At 39.4% G+C, this 20519-nt stretch overlaps 1 protein-coding gene across 6 annotated transcripts in view; it reads left to right on the top strand.

Annotated features, from left to right (window-relative positions):
• Positions 1-20519, top strand: part of SPIDR (scaffold protein involved in DNA repair) — a 571461-nt gene that overhangs the window by 441683 nt on the left and 109259 nt on the right. The window lies entirely within an intron of this gene.

The following is a 20519-nucleotide window of genomic DNA, read 5'->3' on the forward strand; positions in this document are numbered from 1 at the left end:
CACCTTCCTCACTGACAAAGTAGAGGGTTGGTCTGGAAAGACAGGGTGGTACAGTAGAAGGGACCCATGCCATGTTTAGTCAGAGAACCTGAACTCCAGGTCCAGCATTGCCAATTTTCTACTTACAGGGTATCACTAAATCTCTTAGGTCTCAATTTCCTATAAATCGATATAATATAAATAATTTATCTACATAAACCCATACATATCTGTAAAATAAAGAAGCTGGTCCAGATGATCTGTGAGTTCTCTTTTAGCTCTACATCTATGAGAATTAAGTCTGTGAGGTGGTGTCTAACAAATTATGCCAAAAGGTATTGTCAGACCTTCATCTTCCTTTTGAATAATTTGACTACTAAAGTGTTTAAACTGTCCACAATTGAGAGTATATTGAGATGACTCCATGAATTCCTTTGATATTGACAAGGATACTCTTGTTTCTTTTATCCGTATTTTTTTAAAAAAAGAAATACAAGAAAATAACCCATCATAAGCTCTCTTTAACAGGAAATATGTGATGGAGAGAGTTCTCCCTGGTGCAAGAAAATACAGTAGTAATTTCCTTCCTTTGATTTTCCCTCTTCAAAAAGACTACACTCTCAAAGAGGTACCCACTTCCCTTGGGGTTTGAGGTCCACAGACTCTTTGCTAATTACTGTGGTTACAAACCATGCTTTAAGGGACACACTTAAACAGTCTTTCATGACTTTTAAAATGATCTTTTAGTTCCTAGTCAGCTCTCTCCTGTTTTTGAACAGAGAGAAAATTGCTTATTTAAGGACAGGTTAGCTCTTTTAAGGCTAGAGGAATTCACTATAATAACAATAACAATAATAATAATTTACACTTGTGCAGAGATTTGGGGATTACAAAGGTTTTTTTCCATACATTCATTATTTCATTTGAATTGTAAAATAGATGCTTTGAGAAAGTAAGCATGCTTCTTATGTGAACAACTTTCTCCTCACATATGTGATGCCTGAAAATAAGTTTGAAAGCATAATTTTCAAGTTTCTCTGATGGACTTGAGATTTTTTTTGTTAGACATTTTTCTGTTGCAAGAGTTTGGGATAGAATTGGGTTTTTAAAGCCCATTTAGAGGTAATATTTGTAGAGAAAAGATAGTAATTGGTCCTTTTCCCAAAAGGAAGAAATTTAAGGGTAAATGGACCTGGACACTGAGTAATTTTGTCCTATTTTCTTTCAGCTAACATTCAAGTGTCTCGTTTTTCTGCCATGCTCTACCGTACATCTTTAACCTACAGTGAATATCATTTTTGTTTCCTCATTTCAGAATTTTGAAGCCTTTAAAATCTTAAAGCAAAGAGAATATGACTTCGTCATAAAGATACAATTTTATTTTTACAATAGATTTTGATTGAATATAATTTCTTAACTGAACAAAAGCTGATTTATTGGAAAATATTTATTTTTATCAATGGATGATTTTGCAAGTGAAGTTTATACAGTATATTCTCTTAAAGCAGCGCTAATAAGTAGTTATTTGCTATGAAATTTAAAGATAAACTAATTGCATTTTTCTTTTCCTGAGGTTTCTGGATGAATTCATTCATCAAATAAACAATTAACTGTAATAAGAGTCTAGAGTATACAGCTTTGGTTGCTAGGGGAAGATACACAATTAAAACAGGATATCTGCCTGCAGGGAGCTTTTCTTTCAGTTTAGTTAGGTGGATAAAAATCAAATGCAAATTATAATGCACAATCTTAGAGGATTAGGAACATTTGCACAGTGCAAAGGCTGAGAGCTAAAAAAGAAACAGATCACCATTTGGCCACAGTTCACACTAAGAGCTCTAAACTAGCCATGAGGAAATCAATATTCTAGATCTGGCTCTGCCTCTAGTCATTGGGTGATTTCACTTTTTGGGGTCTCTATGGCTTCTTCTATAAAATTGGGGTGGCAGTTGTAGACCAGATGATTGCTAAGTCCTCCTTTCTAGCTAGAACCCTCTAAGATTCTAATTAAAATAGACTTTACCTCATAAGCTTTTTTTAAAAAAACAGCAGTCTATAGTAGTAATAGTAATGGTGATGATGGGCATTATGATATAATGGGGAAAAAGCTGTCCTTGGAGTCAAGATAATGACACTGGGCTATGTGACCCCGGAAATTATTTATCTTCACAGTGGTCCATATAACTCTTTTTCAAAAAAAAATAAACAATTGGCTATCTGAATGGTAGAGAGGGTTTTCTTACAGGGGGAGCTCCTAATACTAATGAAACCAGGATGAAAATGACAACAACAATGGTGGTGGTGGTGATGACAGCAACGACTATGGTAGATGCTGAGATTACGATTTTTTTATGCAGGGTATTTTAAAGTTTGAAACATAATATATAAAAACCTCTTCCATAGAAATGGTCATTTTTTCTAAAATGTATTGCTAGGTGAACAGTTCTGTCTTCAGAATTACGCAGTTTGGTAATAATTTTTAATGAAGCTTCATGGCCATCATTTTTATTATACAATGTTTAGCACAGTATAAGTACTTAATAAATGTTTATTGATTGTCTAGTTAACTGATTAGATTTCTGACCAAAGTCTCAGAGGAGAGGCCCCTGTGAGCCTTATTTTACAGGTAAGGCAGGAAGAGGTCAAATTCTAGACTCACCCTCTCGCAATTCAGTAGAAGAATCACAATCAAAACTCACAAATTTTGGGGTCTTAAGTTATTTTTTTATCCCCTTCCCCTTCCGTATAGTGAACTTCACTGCTTTTCACTAATTATGCTCAGTAATTTGGCTTGGTATTTATTTAGCACAGTGCCTGGCACATAGAAAGCACTTAATAAGCGTTTATGGATTGATTGATAATTTTGAGACAGTATCTTATTCCTGTCATTTTCATAAGCTACTTAATTTGATTGGAGAAAATCTGATATTATGTGCTTTGCATAAAAGAAACCAGGCAATTGGAAATAAAAGAGGTTTCACCTCCTTTTCAAATGGACATATTGAACATACTTAATGAGTGAAAGAGCTGTAATTTAGGTGATTCTAGGCACTATCATTTTATTCTTGCTATTAAGTCCTTATGGATCTTCTCAGTGAAATGATTTAACAAAGATTAATAGTGCTAATGGTTGGAGTGGACAGAAGATGACTGGTTGGTTGCTTGCTTGCTTGAAGAGCACTGAATGACATCACCATGTTGGAGTCAAGGTACAGCATGTCTGATTGTGGCTAATTAGACCAGTGTGAGCTCGGAGTGCTCTACCACCAGTCAGGCACCATTAGACCATGTTTGGGGTAGAGATGGCTCTAAGTTTGTACATCTCACTGCAATTCTGCTTCACTTATAGAGCTCAGTGCCTTCTTTGATGTAGGCACACCATGCTAGGCGATCCTTTTCCAGCATTTCCCATGTCACATAATCAGTTCCAAAGTTCTTCAGCGAGACCTTGAGAGTGTCCTTATATCACTTTTTCTGACCACCATGTGAGTGTCTTCCTTGCATGAATTCTCCATAAAACAGTCTTTTAGGTAAATGTACATTTGACACATGAACAATGTGGTCAGCCCATCACAGCTGCACTTTCTGCAATAGAATTTGAATGCTTAGCAATTTAGCTTGAGAAAGGACCTCAGTATCCCGTACCTTATCCTGCCAGGTGATCTTCAGAGTCTACCTAAGACAATTCTTAGCATAGTGCTGGTGTACTCTCCAGGCTTCACAGGCATACCACAAAGAGGTCAGTACAACAGTTCTGTGGATATTCAGTTTGGTGCTCAGTCAAATACCTCTTCTCTCCCACACTTTCCTTCAGAGCCTTCTAAGCAATGAACTAGCTCTAGAAATGTGTGCATCAACCTCATCATCAGTGTCCATTCCTGGAAAGTATACTTCTGGAATAAGTAGCTCATAAGATGTAAAGGAATACAGTTTTTAGAAGTTGGTCATGGTGCCCGGACTACCAAGACAAATCTCATTAGAAATAATTAAGGGGAAACCATACCCAGAAAAAGAATTTAACTTGGGTCAAGAGTTGGTCAGAAGTGTGGACTAGAAAAAACTTACCTTGAGTCATGAAAACAAAAGTGCTAAAGTAAAAGTTAGCAGCAGTTTAGATGGAGCTTGAGAGCAGAACTGACCTAATTTGGAGCTGGTCAGCTAGGTGGTAGAGTGGATAGAGTGCCTGGCCTGAAGTCAGGAAGCCTTAAATTCAAATCTGACCTCAGACACTTACTAGATGTGTGATCCTGGGCAAGTCACTTAACCCGGTTTGCCTCAGTTTGCTCATCTGTAAAATGAACTGGAAAAGAAAGTGGCAAACCACTCCAGTATCTTTGCCAAGAAAACCTCAAATGGGGTCACTCAGAGTCGGACATGAACTCACAGACACAGACTGAACTCACAATTTGGAGCTAAATCAGAGGGGAAACTGGTAGAGAAAAAAGTATTCAAAGAAGGGAAAGGCTGTTCAGGCTTTGAGGTGGAGCTTTCCTGGAGTCATCTGTTAAAATAGGCCCCCATCCAACAAAATTATCACCCTTGGGCTTCAGGGAAAGATCCTTGGGATATGGAAAATTCATTATGTATCTCTCCTCTATGATCTTCCTATTAGTGATAATGAAAGCCATAAAATAGACTAACTTATTCAAAAGGAAAGCAGCAGACTGTGAAGAATACCATGGAACATGCAGTTGGTCGATCACAGGAAGAAAGATAAATGAGAACCACAAACCACCTGAAAGATCCCCTTTGAATCATGTAGGCCAAATACTAACCATGGTCAAGATAACTATGTTAACAGTTAGGAAAACAGCCCATCTCTCCAAGCACAAAATAAAGAACAAATAGTTAGAAGAGCCAAGCGTGCTCTCAGTGCTAGCTGCTCCTTGTTCAATTAAAAAAAAAGTTTTTTCTTATTACGTAGAAATTTTATTATTATTCACATCATTCATGTATGAGGCAGCAAGGTGCTGGACATGGAAGGCAGAAGCCCGAATTCAAATCATGTCTCAGATACTTGCTAGATGTGTGACCCTGTACAAGTCATTTAACTTTTCTGTTTTAAATCCTTATCTATCCAGTGGGTATAATAATTACATCTGCCTCCCAAAGTGGTTGTGAGGATCCTAAGGAGAGAATTTTTCAAAACATTTTGCAAACCTTAAAGTGTTATATAAATGCTAGCTATTATTTTTATTGTTGTAGTTATGAATGCTTTGCTAACATCCTTATGTTATTTTTATATTAAAACAACCTTAAGAATACTATGCATACATATGTATACACATACACAGATATATACATATACACACATATGCATAACCCTGTTTCCCTCAGTTTCTTCATCTGTAAAATAATCTGGAGAAGGAAATGGCAACCACACAAATATCTTTGCCAAGAAAACCCCAAATGGAGTCATGAAGAGTTGAACAGGACTGAACAACAAACAGGAATTGGGAGATCATCTCATGCAATATTTTTCATGTTAGAGATGGAAAATACTGAGAGAGAAATGCTTTCTCTCTCATTTCTCTCTGTAGAGAAGTGAAAATGGTTTACTTAAGGTTATGTAATTATTTATTGGCTCAGATGGGACTCAGATCCAGGTCTTTTGATGTAAATCTAATAATATTCTCTTCATTCTGCCCCTGAGTCTCTAATAACTGACCTCTTTGTTCTCAGTTTCTGTTGGAAAGTAGAGGATCACGAGATCCTAACTTTAGATCTATAGGGGAATCAGGTCATTTGGTCCAACCCCCTCTTTTTATAAATTAGGAAACTGAGGCCACTTGTCCACAGTCACTCAGGGAATAAATAAGTAGCAGGGCCAGGAAGTCTTCTGACTCCAAAGCCAGATCTTTCCATTGCACCAGAGAGGTATGGATAGAAGTTTTCCAGATGGAAAAATTTGGAAATTTTCAGACAAAAGGAAAGAGGAAGAAGAACAAGATGACTTGTTTTTAAAGAATTATAGTTGGAGATGAGAAGATGTTCATCCTGGGCCCAGTTGAGGAGGAAGGAAGAGTCCAACTGGAAATGAACAAACATCACCAGTAAAGAGATAAGGATAAAAGAGAAGCGATGATCCCATTGAAGGACTAAGAATGCAAAGAAGAAAGTTTTTCCAAACTATGAATCAAGAAGCGATGAGATCTGTAGATGTAATTTCAGGATAAAAATTGACTCTCAGATCACTATCTAGCTTGGGAGTAGAATTAATTCACTTAGCAGTGTAGCATTCATACTCTTGTGGTAGGAAACAACAAATAGAGCTTTTCCAGTAACTTGTTCTTTAGCCTCCACACAAATCATAAGGATTGCAGATTTAGAGCTGGATCCAATATTGTTGTTGTTCATTCATGCTTGACTCTGGGACCTCTTTTGGGGTTTTCTTGGCAAAGGTGCTGGAGTGGTTTATCATTTCCTTCTTCAGTGGATTAAGGCAAGTAGAGGTTAAGTGACTTGCCCCACGGTCACACAATTAGCGTTTGTGGCTGACTTGAACTCAGCTTCCTGACTCCAGACCCACTGAGCCACCCACCTCCCTCCTAAATGCAATATTCCTTTTTATCTAATCCAAACCCCTTCATTTTACAGATTTGGAAACTGAGACAGAGAAACTTAAATGACTTGCCCATATTTACGTAGGTTAGTGAATGGCAAAGAGAGGATCTGAACTCAAGTCCTCTGACCCAAAATCTAACACTTTGTCAATTATCCCTTTCTGTCCTCCACCTCACCCTCTCATAAAGTGATGTGTCCTAAAATATGTATGAATAAGTTGATCATCTATGGCTGTTTAAACTAGCTTAAATTAGGTATGTTTAAATTAGCTATGCTAATATATTCAAATAAGCTGGATTCCTGGTGATTTTGTATATTCACAACAATATGAATGTAAATTGACAAATTAAGATTAGGGTAATATGAGCAATCAGAGTAATGTTAGAATAACTGAGTTGGCTAAATCCTTTTTCATCATGGTTATTCATTTAAATTTTTAGTGGAACACTTCTAAGATCTTGATAAGCTTAGCCATAGAATCAAATGTGACTGCCGCAAAACTGATTTCTATTTTGCCTTTCTTTTTTCTTCAAATGATAACTGAGAGGAAACAAAAACAACAGAAAAGCAAGAGACTTTCCATTTTTCTCACTTTCCCCACACAAGGGAGCAGTGGACAGGTTCATTTACAGTTAGATTCCATGCTTGTGAGGTATCTGAGTTGACTAGACTAGCTCAAGTTTGAAAGTGGTTTTGTTACTAACTGCTGGTACTATGCAGGTTGTTGACTCTGAGACCAATATTTTTAATAGCGAGGAAGACAAATGGCATTATTTATGCTCCCAAGACCCAGCTGATTTTTTGAGAGTATTGTTTTGTTTTGCATGGTATGCATTTTGGGACGAAAATGAAATTCACTTTTTTATCCCCTCCTTCCCGCATATCCTCCCCTCTCTGCCTCCCCCGCCATCCCCCTCCCCCCAATAAATGACTTTTGGGAAATAGCTGAGGGGAAAATCCTCAAAGGTAAAATCCTGCCAAAACTAATTTTATAAAAATTGTTATTGCTAGAAACTGGCATTTAGTGACATTTTGATTACTTACAGTTTAGGGGAATTCATTTTCGCAATTTTCCCCTTTGCTTTGTACCCTTAGCCCCCAAATTAGAGATCTTGTTATTTATTGTCTGTAATGTTAACGTTCATTTTGGTTTCCTGTCTTTTCCATTCTTTTGATTTAGCACTAGTTCTGTGTAGGTTATCCTAGGATTTATTTGAATAACAGGGAGGAGTACCAAAAATCCAGTAAATAATTACATGGAAAGTCAATTTATTTAGTTGTAGTTGGGTCTTGTTTTTTTCTCCTTGACTTAGCCACTTATTCATGAAAAACTATTTGGGTTTTTTTTAAAGGGTAAGAAGACATTTTTGTCTTCCTTCTCTTTTATAACAATCTTCTTGTCCCTCGTGTAACTAAAATATTTTAACCTTTCATGTCCTATCAGGGGCCCCACTCAGGTGCTTTATAAAATGTCCCTGTCATAAGGTTATTAATTAAAATTTAATATGTGTTTAAACTCATATTACTGTAATATCTATAATGATATTTACTCCACAGTATCTTAATTACTAACTGCTACTATTCTGAGAGGAGTAAATAAGGCCTTCTTTATCTTTAAATCAAGGCCTACTGAAACTTCATTTCCACAAACATTGAGCATCTGCTGTATGTTTAGCACTTTGCTAAGTTCTAAGAAAGGTACAAAATTTATATAAGAAAGGAACTCTGCCCTTATGGAGCTTAGAGTAGGAGGATATTACCCATTCACAACTAACTATGATTCATAGTGACATTATAAATGTGTTAGAAAGAGCTATGAAGGTCTGAGGGAGGAGTATCCTTCATTGAGGTTGATGAGGGAAGGCTTCATGGATATGACCTATGAGGTAGACTTCAAAAGGTGGTTTGGTAGCTGCAGGAGAATTTGAAGTAGAGGAGGAAGGTATTGGTCTGAGGGAATATTTGGGGAATCCAAGTAGTCTAGCATGACTATAGCCTAGAATGAAACAGAGACCCTAAAATAAAGTTGTAAGAGTTAAGGCTGGAAAGGTAGAACATCATCAGATTTTGAAGTTCCTTAAATTTTAGGCAAAGGAGATTAAACTTTAATCAGGAAGCTAATTGTCTCTGAAAAATATTAGACCAGGGAGGAGCCAAGATGGTGGAGTAGAAAGATGCACATATGCTAACTCCGAACCCACAGCCCATAAAATACCTGTAAAGAAGAAGTCCCAACAAATTCTGGGGCAGCAGAAGCCACAGAACAACGGACTTGAAGAGATTTCTGTTCCAGAGGGACCTGGAAAACTGATGGGAAAGGTCCGTGGTGCACCGGACCTGGAGCAAAGCCCAGCCCTGCCTTGGCCACACAGCACCAAGAGGAGCAGATCTGAGCAGGCTTCAGGGATGGAATTTCCAGCAGCCGCGCAGGTCCCTCCACCCACAGATCAGTGAGAGTGTCTTTTTGGCTGGCCGAGAGGGGAGCGGGTTATCCCCATGGCTCAGGCCCCCTCAGGAGGCAGCAGTGGAGACAGCAGCAGACAGGGGCTCCCAAAGCAAGCAGGATCTCAGGTCCATTGTTGAAGGTCTCCACATAAACCCCCTGAGGGAACTGAGTCCCTGTGTGGCAGCCCTGCCCCCACCTGATCACCTGAACTTAATCTCACACTGAATAGCAGCCCTGCCTCCACCCAAAGCCTTGAGGCTGGGAAGCAGCATTTGAATCTCAGACCCCAAGCACTGGCTGGGTGGATCTGGAGGTGTGGTGGGGGTGGAGAGGACACTCAGAAGTCAAGTCTCTGGTTGGGAAAATGCCCAGAAAAGAGGAAAAAAAATAAGACCATAGAAGGTTACTTTCTTGGTGAACAGATATCTCCTCCCTTCCTTTCCAATGAGGAAGAACAATGCTTACCATCAGGGAAAGACACAGAAGTCAAAGCTTCTGTATCCCACACATCCAAAATAAATATTCCATGGGCTTAGGCCATGGAAGAGCTCAAAAAGGATTTTGAAAATCAAGTTAGAGAGGTGGAGGAAAAACTGGGAAGAGAAATGAGAGAGATGCAAGAAAAGCATGAAAAGTAGGTCAACACCTTGCTAAAGGAGACCCAAAAAAATGCTGAAGAAAATAACACCTTGAAAAATAGGCTAACTCAATTGGCAAAAGAGGTTCAAAAAGCCAATGAGGAGAAGAATGCTTTCAAAAGCAGAATTACCCAAATGGAAAAGGAGGTTCAAAAGCTCACTGAAGAAAACAGCTCCTTCAAAATTAGAATGGAACAGATGGAGGCTAATGACTTTATGAGAAACCAAGAAATCACAAAACAAAACCAAAAGAATGAAAAAATGGAAGATAATGTGAAATATCTCATTGGAAAAACAACTGACCTGGAAAATAGATCCAGGAGAGACAATTTAAAAATTATGGGACTACCTGAAAGCCATAATGAAAAAAAGAGCCTGGACATCATCCTTCATGAAATTATCAAGGAAAACTGCCCTGAGATTCTAGATCCAGAGGGCAAAATAAGTATTCAGGGAATCCACCAATCACCACCTGAAAGAGATCCAAAAAGAGAATCTCCTAGGAACATTGTGGCCAAATTCCAGAGTTCCCAGATCAAGGAGAAAATATTGCAAGCAGCTAGAAAGAAACAATTCAAGTATTGTGGAAATACAATCAGGATAACACAAGATCTAGCAGCTTCTACATTAAGGGATCAAAGGGAGTGGAATATGATATTCCAGAAGTCAAAGGAACTAGGACTAAAACCAAGAATCACCTACCCAGCAAAACTGAGTATAATACTTCAGGGGAAAAAATGGTCTTTCAATGAAATTGGGGACTTTCAAGCATTCTTGATGAAAAGACCAGAGCAAAGAAAATTTGACTTTCAAACACAAGAGTGAAGAGAAGCATGAAAAGGTAAACAGCAAAGAGAAGTCATAAGGGACTTTACTAAAGTTGAACTGTTTACATTCCTACATGGAAAGACAATATTTGTAACTCTTGAAACTTTGCAGTATCTGGGTAGTTGGTAGGATTACATACATACACACACATACACATCCACACTCACACAGAGACAGAGAGCACAGAGTGAATGGAATAAGAGGGAATCATATCTTAAAAAAAGAAATTAAGAGGTGAGAGAGAAATATATTGGGAGGAGAAAGGGAGAAATGGAATGGGGCAAATTATCTCTCATAAAAGAGGCAGGCAAAAGACTTTTTAGTGAAGGGAAAAAGAGGGGAGGTGAGAGAAAAACATGAAGTTTACTCTCATCACATTTGACTCAAGGAAGGAATAAAATGCACACTCATTTTGGCATGAAAACCTATCTTACAAAACAGGAAAGTGGGGGAGAAGGGGATAAGCAGGGTGGGGGAGGATTATGGAAGGAAGGGCAATAGGAGGAGGGAGCAATCTGAAGTCAACACTCTTGAGGAGGGACAGGATCAAAAGAGAGAATAGAAGCAATGGGGGGCAGGATAGGATGGAGGGAAATATAGTTAGTCTTACACAACACGACTATCATGGAAGTCATTTGCAAAACTACACAGATATGGCCTATATTGAATTGCTTGCCTTCTCAAAGGAAATGGGTGGGGAAGGAGGGATGAAGAGAAGTTGGAACTCAAACTTATAGGAACAACTGTCTAGTACTGTTCTTGCTACTAGGAAATAAGAAATACAGGTAATGGGATATAGAAAGTTATCTGGCCCTACAGGACAAAAGACAAGATGGGGACAAGGGAAGGGAGGGATGCTAGAAGAGAGGGCAGATTGGTGATAGGGGCAATTAGAATTCTTGGTGTTTTACGGTGGGGGGAGGAGACAAATGGGGAGAAAACTTGGAACCCAAAATTTTGTGAAAATAGATGTTAAAAGTTAAATATATAAATTAAAAAAAAAAAAGAAAAATATTAGACCAAGGAAAAGTCTCTTCAGAGTTTTGCATAAGGAAGATTACCTAGACCTTCAGATAAAAGGTACAGATGGAAATTGAGAGAGGATAGGAGCCAAGAGGCCTTTTAAGAAGCCATGGCAATAATTCAGATGGTGATCAAGAAACACTATTCTTTATTGGTGACTGTGGACATAGACAATTATTGACTGATTGACTAGGATTTCAAAATTAACTTGGGGAGGCACGGTGAAAAGAGGGGTGACTTTGGAATCAGAGAACCTGTGATTGACTGTGAGGTCTGCAAGTTTCTATCTGTGTGATCTTAGTCACAGTCTTAGATGAGAGTGAGGCAAGAGATATTTTTTTAATGTACAACCAACAGAACCTGATAATTTAATTGGATGTGAGGAAAGGAAAGTAAGAAACTAAGGTTTCCAACATGGCAGGCTAAATGAATAGTGATAACCCTTGACAGAAATAGAGAAATCAGAAGGAAGAGCAGGTTTTGATAGAAATCACAGAATCTCAGTGGTGGAAAGAACTTAAAAGGCCCTGTAGTTCAACTTTTACCTGAACAAGAATCCCTTCTATAACATACCTGAAAAGTGGTCATACAGATTGTTGTTGTGTTTGTCCTTCGTTGCTGAAGAAGACCTTGCCATCAGAGAAATAAGGACATGACTTGCACTTGACTTTGTTTTGAGTGAGGGAGGGCTGTGCAGGTCACCAGCCTCACTTCTCCTCCAGAGCCATCTGAATCCAGTGACCAGATGTTCATCAGGATGACTGGAGATGGCCCAGGATGCAATGGGTCATACAGAATTTGCTTGAATACCTCAGTGAAGAGGATCTCACTACTGTTTCTCAAGGAAGCACATTCCATTTTGTGATGACAATAATTACTGGGAATTTTTTCACTTATTTGAAGATTAAATTTACATCTTTGGCCCAGTGTGGTGAATAATACCTTTAACCACCTCTTGCAGCACCTGTGAGACTGAGGCTGATGGATTTTTTGAACCAGGAAGTTCTGAGCTGCAGTGGGCCATGCTGATATCTACACCAGCGTTAGCATTAATTATGAGCTTCCAAGAGCTGGAACCTAAGAAGGGGCAAACTGGCCTAGGGAAGAAATGGAGCAAATCAAAGCTTCCCTGCTGATCAGTGGTAGAGTTGATCCCAATGTGTCTGCATTTCTGACGTGGGTAAGACAGGGAGACAGAGAGACCTAGTCTTTAAAAAAAAATTTTTTTTTTTTAGTTTTTAAAAGCTTTCTAGAGGCAAGCAGAACTAGTTTAATCCCTCTTCCATGTGATCCTCCCTTAAGTCTTGCCTTCTCTTGGCCAACTACCAAATCTGGACAATCCTTATAGGGCATCCATCATCCTTGTTGGCTTCCTCCTAATAGTCTCCTTTTTTGAAGGAAAATGGAAACAAAACACATTAGAAATCATTTGGGTAATTAGCTTCGTTTTAGATATAATATCATAGATTTAAAGCTAGTAGGGACCTTAAAGATCATTGAGTCCAACACCTTCATTTTATTTACAGTTGAAGAAACTGAGGCCCAAAGATGTTAAATGACTTGCCCAAGATCACACAGATAATAAGCAAAACTGGGATTCAAACCCAAATCCTGACACTCAAAGCTAGCATTCTTTCCACTGTGTCATACTGTTTCTTTCTCCTAGTTAATTTTGATGTCCTGTTCAGTCAGTCAGTAAGCATTTATTAAATGTCTACTATATGTCAGGCATTGTGCTAAACTCTGAGGAAAGAAAAAAAAGAAAAGAAGGAAGGAAGGAAAAGACAGTCAAAGAACTCACAACCGAATGGGAGAAACAAGCAAACAACAAATATGTACAAATGATATAAACAGGATAAATTGTAGATAATCAGAAAGAAGGCATTGAATTTAAGGAGGATCAGCAGAGGCACCTTGGAAGATGGGATTTCAAATAGTACTTGAAGGAAACCGGGGAACCTAGCACGCAAAGATGAATGGGGGAAGAGTTCTAGGCATAAGAGTTCACAGACTTTGAAAATACATGAAGATGGAGTATCTCATGCAAGCAGCCCTAAGGAGGCTAGTGTCGTTGGATCAGAGTGTGTGGGAGTGAATAAAGTATAAGAAGACCGGAATGATGGCCATAGAGTGGCCTTAGACTTCTCAGTGAAGTCAAAGGTTAAATCATCTATGCCAAGCTAACCCTAACTCTAACCCTAACTCTAATCAAGGGTGGTGGGCAAAGGAGGGTTGCAAATATGAGACTGAGATTGCCAGGGGGAGAAAGGGAGTAAAAAGACAAGAAAAGCTTTGGAAAAGTAAGATAGGGAGTCAATAACATAGAGTAGAAAGATTACTGAGCAGTGTTGAGAGTTCAGCTGAGGTCATGCACCATCAATCTGAAGTGAATGAAATCATCACGATTTCATAATTTTTTTTAGTGATGCTCAGCAGCCCAGTAGCAAGGCAGAAGAGTTAGGTGGTAGAGGTTACCCAGGAATGAAGATTAGCAGAGCAACAACAGTGGAAATTCTGTGGGCAAAAGATTCCTGGTTGGTAGTTAGTGAATTCAGCATTGTGTCAGGTCATGGGTTCAAGCCTGGCTGTTAAGTAAGTGAGATCAGAGTAGGGGAGATTACCTGGGAGAAATAGGAAGGATTCAAGATGATGAAGAAGAACAGGCTAGTCTGAGACAAAGTGGAAGAGATCAGTGGTGAGTGTAAAATGCTTAGAGATCCGGATGCTGTTGCCATTTCACACAGTTGTGAAGTTTAATGGGTGATAGTCTGAGAGATGGATAGAAATCACTGGCTTGAGGGATGGTGTAGTCAAGATTCTCTAGTTGTCTTCAATATGAATAGTGTAGTCCCTGAGGATTAGGGCAGTAGATGGAGTGATGGATATCATGAAATCATTAAGGAAATTAGAAAACCTTCCTGGAGGTCAATAGAAGACAGTAACGGGGATGGATAAAGAGTAAAATAAACAGATAAACAGGAAGCAATCGATGTTAGTTTTCTCTGAATGCCTGTCTTAAATTAGAGTTTCAAAGGAAGTGACAGTTTAGACAAAAAACTGTCCTTTGGCCTGCCTTGACACATCTCTTCCCCATCCTAACATACCACCCATCAATTTTATACCAGTGAAACCAGATGAAAATGAACATGGATCATAACAATGAAAAGCAATCACAACAGCGAACAGACTAGAGTGGGGGATGTCTGTGGAAGGAAGGAGAACCAGTCCTATACTTGATCTTCTGATTGAAAACTGCATTCTCTACCAGTGTTGCCTGGGAGTGTGTTGGGATGGAGGAGTTGGTGAAGGTAGGTGGCAGGTGGCAGGTGGCAGCTAGAGTTTGATTTGTATTTGCATAAAAATGCTGACTTGAGAACAGTGCAACCATATTTGTTTTGCTCTTAGGTAATGGAAAAATTACTTTGTTACCCTCTTTTTAGCACCAAGGTTTTTCCTCGTAGACATGGTTCCACTGAGTGGTTTATGATGCTTTATTAAATAGGTCAGAAAAGCATTTCTATACTTGGTAAAAGGTCTTTCTTTTTCCATTTTTTTTTTCACTTAGCCATCCTTTTAATCTTTATGACATGAAGAATTTTTCTTAAATTTGCTTTTGAAGCCAAAAACAAAGGGGGACTATTTGAATTCATGACTACAGAGGAGAAAAAAAATCTGAAAAGAGGCAACTTTTTCTCTCATGTACCACAACACAATTGTAAATAGTTTTTGGTGAAAAAAACATAACCAGTGATGTGTGCTGACAGATTTTGAGTGGAGGTGTGGGTTGTTCCTGCCTCCACACTTGTTAGTGATTCAATCCTATGACACTATCGAAATACTGGGTACCACCCAGGGCATGAGAAATGAAGAACTGTTTGCAGTGTGGCAATATGTTGCAGGAGTTCCTTATCCACAATGCAATTGACTTTTTTTTATTTTGAGTTTCCTGCCGGGGCACAACAGAAATGTGTAGAAAGGTTCTTCTTCTCAGAGTTCTTCTAACTGGTATTTTTACATCACAAACTTTAAGAACTGAGATTGTAAAGGGAGATTTAAAGATCTCACTAACTGATACCTCCTAGTTATGAGACTACACAATTCTACAAACACACAATTTTGTTCACTTATGTAGTGATTCTAATGGTATTTATTGGAACAAAATTAAAATCTTAACTTTGGTTCTGTCTCATGGTTTGCCTTCATGAATCTCTGAGGCTTAAGGTAGCTTGGGAAGTGTATCATCTTAAGATTTTGTGAACCACTTCTATTTAAAAAAGAAAAAAGTACCTTACCACATTGAGCTAAAACTCTGGAGCCTCTTCACTGAAAATCTTAACAGTTGCCTGCACTGACAAAGCTTCCATATGTGTGCGAGAATTTAATTGCTTTAAGATTGAGTTTATTTTTCTACAATTCTAAAACGTTCCCTTTAGCATCAAAATCTTTAGGGGACTGTCACATTTGAGGTTTCCTCTTCTAGGTAATTTGCCCAAGTAACTTGAAATAAAGAAATTCTACCTCTACTGGCTTCTCTGTTTAAGGGCCTAGGTGTTCAATGTGTGGTTCATAGGAGAAATGTGACTCATTTAACCCTGAGGTGTAGCTTTGAGATTTTTAGCAAAACAACTTCCTATCCAGTGCACTCCATATTCTCCAGTGGTGTGAATGTGGCCCTGGTTCTTGAAAGTTATGCTGGCAAAGTGCAACTCCTGGCTGTTTCCTTCAGGCTAAAAAGGTTTCAGGTATAGGCCTGGTGCTGGGCTCTGTGATTGCCATTTGGGAGCAATCTAGCTAATTTCAGAAGTTGACCTCGGGATGATGAATTTTTTGATCATAGCTCTGGAAGACTATCTACCAAGTAAATGAAAGGACTGTCCTTTAAGTCATCAGAGGGAGTACCCACACTGACTCATCAGAAATCCTTAAAATAATGAAAAGCTAACTGATGTGAGCGAGTTGGCCATAAAGATTAAAGTTATTTGCCTACTAATACCATCTTGTTCTGTTTTTAAATATATCTTACTGGTGTCATTTATGTTTACCTTGCCATCATTCTCTGTTCTCTCCTCTACTTTGAACCTTTCCCTGTAAACAAAGAGAAATAACTAAGGAAAATGATCTAATAAAGAAGCCTTGTCTGAGGACATACATAATATTTTGTCTCATAGTCCCCCCACCCTTTTGCCATGAAGGCAGAAGTATTTCTTTATGTCTTCTCTAGGACCTTCATGGGTTTCTCCATTACTCAGAGTTCAACTTTCTTTTTGTGATCTTGTCATTTATGTTGTTATGGTAATTGCGTCTATTATTCTCTTGGTTCTGCTTCCTCAACTTTGAATCAGTTGAAACACATTTTACTTATTTTTAGTGATCTGGAGTATGTTTTCATGTAGTAATCAAATTTTTTTCCTTTCAGATTTTCTTTTGAATCTCTTTATTCATTATATTTGACCATTTAAATGCTCATTGACTTGTTGTCTGTTGGGGAATGGGTCTTGGTATTAATTTGTATTAATTAATTCAGTTCCCTGAATATTTTGGACATCAGATTTTTATTGGTTCTTAGGCATAGAAATTAGCATTGTTCAAGGGGCCTCTGAGGAGAGGACACTGCACCTATCAGTGTACTCTCTCTGCAATTTTTATTGTTCTAGGTGGGGCAACTAGGTAGCAAGGTCTGAAGTCAGGAAGACTCAGCTTCCTGAGTTCAAATCCAGCCTCAGGCACTTACTGGCTGAGCAACCTTGGTCAAGTTACTTAATCCTGTGTGCCTGAGTTTTCTCATCTGTAAAATAAACTGGAGAAGAAAATGGAAAAACACTCTTGTATCTTTACCAAGAAAACACCAAATGGGGTCATGAAGAACCAGACATGACTGAAAAACAACTGAACAACAACAAAACTCTGTAAGACTATAAATTGCTGCATAGATGTGACCATATTGTGCACACATACACCCCTTTACCAGACTGGAATGTCTTTGAGTTACTTTTAGGAACAATACAAACTCTTCCTTTGGCATTTAAAACTCTTTACAAGCTGGACCTTCCTACCATGTACTATATGTACTACTTCCCTCCACGTACTCTGAGGTCCATCCGTATTGCCTTACTTGCTCTGATACAGTATTTCATTTCCAATCTCAGTACCTTTATACTGGTTGACCCCAATACCTGGAATGCTCTGCTTCCTCGCCTCCTTTACATCTTGGAATCCCAGGTTTATTTCAGGCTATAACTCAAATGCCATTTTCTACATAAAATCTTTTATGATATTCCCAGCTGCTCGTTCCCTCCCTCCCCAAATTACCTTGAATTCTTTTTGTATATATTTTGTTTGTACATGGACATGTTTCTTCCTTTAAGCTCCTTTGAGGACAGGGACTGTTTGACTTCTGTCTTTGTATCCCTAACACTTAGCATTGAGCTTGGCATGAAGTAGGCACTTAATACTGGTGATTGATTGATCAGCCTACTAATTTAATAGTTCTTGGTATTACATATTTCTGACAATTGCCATAAATTTTGGATATTATAATTTTATTGGTGATATTTGATGCAAACATTTCCCTACTTTATCATTTTATCCTAACCCTATCTTCACTGAGTTTATTCCCCACTGATTACAATTTTGTAACTAACTACCTTCAGGTGTCTAGACATAAGCTTAGATCAAATACTTATTTTCATTGACACTGAAGGAAATTAAATGCAAAATTAAATTAATGTGACTCTGTACATAGATTAGTGATCATCGGGGGGCGGAGCCAAGATGGCGGGGGGGGCGGAGCCAAGATGGCGGAGTAGAAAGACGCACATACACATAGCTCTGAACCCACAACCCATAGAATGGCTACAGGGAAGTAACTCACGGCGAATTCCGCACCCAGAGGCCACGGAACATTGGAGCGAGGGAGATTTCTGTTCCAGAGAGACCTGCAAACCTCTCGCGGGGGGTCCTTCGCGCCGCGGACTGGGCGCCGGGACTGGGAGCTGAGTGCAGCCCTGCCGCGGCCGCGGCACCGAGAGGAAAAGATCCGAGCAAGCTTCACAGACAGGATCTCCAGCGGCCACGCGGGTCCCTCCACCCACAGAGGGATCTGCAAACCTCTCGCAAAAGGTCCGTCGCGCTGCAGAGACAAAGCCCAGCCCAGACCTGCTGCGGCCACGGCTGCGGCACCGAGAGAAACAGATCTGAGCAGGCTTCAGGGACGGGATCTCCAGCGGCCGCACAAGTCCCTCCACCCTCAGGTGACAGGGGTGGGTGAGAGAGTTTCTTTGGCGGGTTGAGAGGGGAGTGGGGTGCCCCCATAATTCAGGCCCCCCCCGGGAGGTAGAAGCTGAGAGGCGGCTGCAGACAGGGGCTCCCCAAGCGGACGGGAGCTTGAATCCATTGCGGAAGGTCTGTGCATAAACCCCCTGAGGGAACTGAGCCTGAGAGGTGGCCCTGCCCCGATCTCAGCACCAGATCATAATCTCATACTGAATAGCAGCCCTGCCCCTGCCAAAAGCCCTGAGGCTGGAAGCAGCATTTGAATCTCAGACCACAAACACGGGCTGGGAGGATCAGGAGGTGAGGTGGGTGTGAGGAAAATATTCAGAGGTCAAGTCACTGGCTGGGAAAATGCCCAGAAAAGGGAAAAGAAATAAGACTATAGAAGGTTACTTTCTTGGCGAACAGGCATTTCCTCCCTTCCTTTCTGATGAGGAAGAACAATGCTTACCATCAGGCAAAGACACAGAAATCAAGGCTTCTGTGTCCCAGCCCACCCAATGGGCTCAGGCCATGGAAGAGCTCAAAAAGAATTTTGAAAATCAAGTTAGAGAGGTGGAGGAAAAGCTGGGAAGAGAAATGAGAGACATGAAGTCAAAGCATGAACAGCAGATCAGCTCCCTGCTAAGGGAGACCCAAAAAAATGTTGAAGAAATTAACACCTTGAAAACTAGCCTAACTCAATTGGCAAAAGAGGTTCAAAAAGCCAATGAGGAGAAGAATGCTTTCAAAAGCAGAATTAGCCAAATGGAAAAGGAGATTCAAAAGCTCACTGAAGAAAATAGTTCTTTCAAAATTAGAATGGCACAGATGGAGGCTAATGACTTTATGCAAAACCAAGAAATCACAGAACAAAGAGAGAAGAATGGAAAAATGGAAGATAATGTGAAATATCTCATTGGAAAAACAACAGACCTGGAAAATAGATCCAGGAGAGACAATTTAAAAATTATGGGACTACCTGAAAGCCATGATCAAAAGAAGAGCCTAGACATCATCTTTCATGAAATTATCAAGGAAAACTGCCCTGAGATTCTAGAACCAGAGGGCAAAATAAATATTCAAGGAATCCACAGAACACTGCATGAAACAGATCCAAAAAGAGAAACTCCTAGGAACATTGTGGCCAAATTCCAGAGTTCCCAGGTCAAGGAGAAAATACTGCAGGCAGCTAGAAAGAAACAATTCAAGTATTGTGGAAATACAATCAGGATAACACAAGATCTAGCACCCTCTACATTAAGGGATCGAAGGGCATGGAACAGTATATTCCAGAAGTCAAAGGAACTAGGACTAAAACCAAGAATCACCTACCCAGCAAAACTGACTATAATACTTCAGGGGAAAAAATGGTCTTTCAATGAAATAGAGGATTTTCAAGTATTCTTGATGAAAAGACCAGAGCTGAAAAGAAAATTTGACTTTCAAACACAAGAATGAAGAGAACCATGAAAAGGTGAACAGCAAAGTGAGGTCATAAGGGACTTACTAAAGCTGAACTGTTTACATTCCTACATGGAAAGACAATATTTGTAACTCTTGAAACATTTCAGTATCTGGGTACTGGGTGGGATTACACATGCACACACGCTCACATACACAGAGACAGAGTGCACAGAGTGAATTGAATAGGATGGGATCATATCTTTAAAACAAAATGAAATCAAGCAGTGAGAGAGAAATATATTGGGAAGAGAAAGGGAGAAATTGAATGGGGCAAATTATCTCTCATAAAAGAGGCAATCAAAAGACTCATTAGTGGAGGGATA

The sequence above is a fragment of the Notamacropus eugenii genome, chromosome 4 (genome assembly GCF_028372415.1).
Source record: "Notamacropus eugenii isolate mMacEug1 chromosome 4, mMacEug1.pri_v2, whole genome shotgun sequence".
NCBI classification, from domain to species: Eukaryota; Metazoa; Chordata; class Mammalia; order Diprotodontia; family Macropodidae; genus Notamacropus; species Notamacropus eugenii.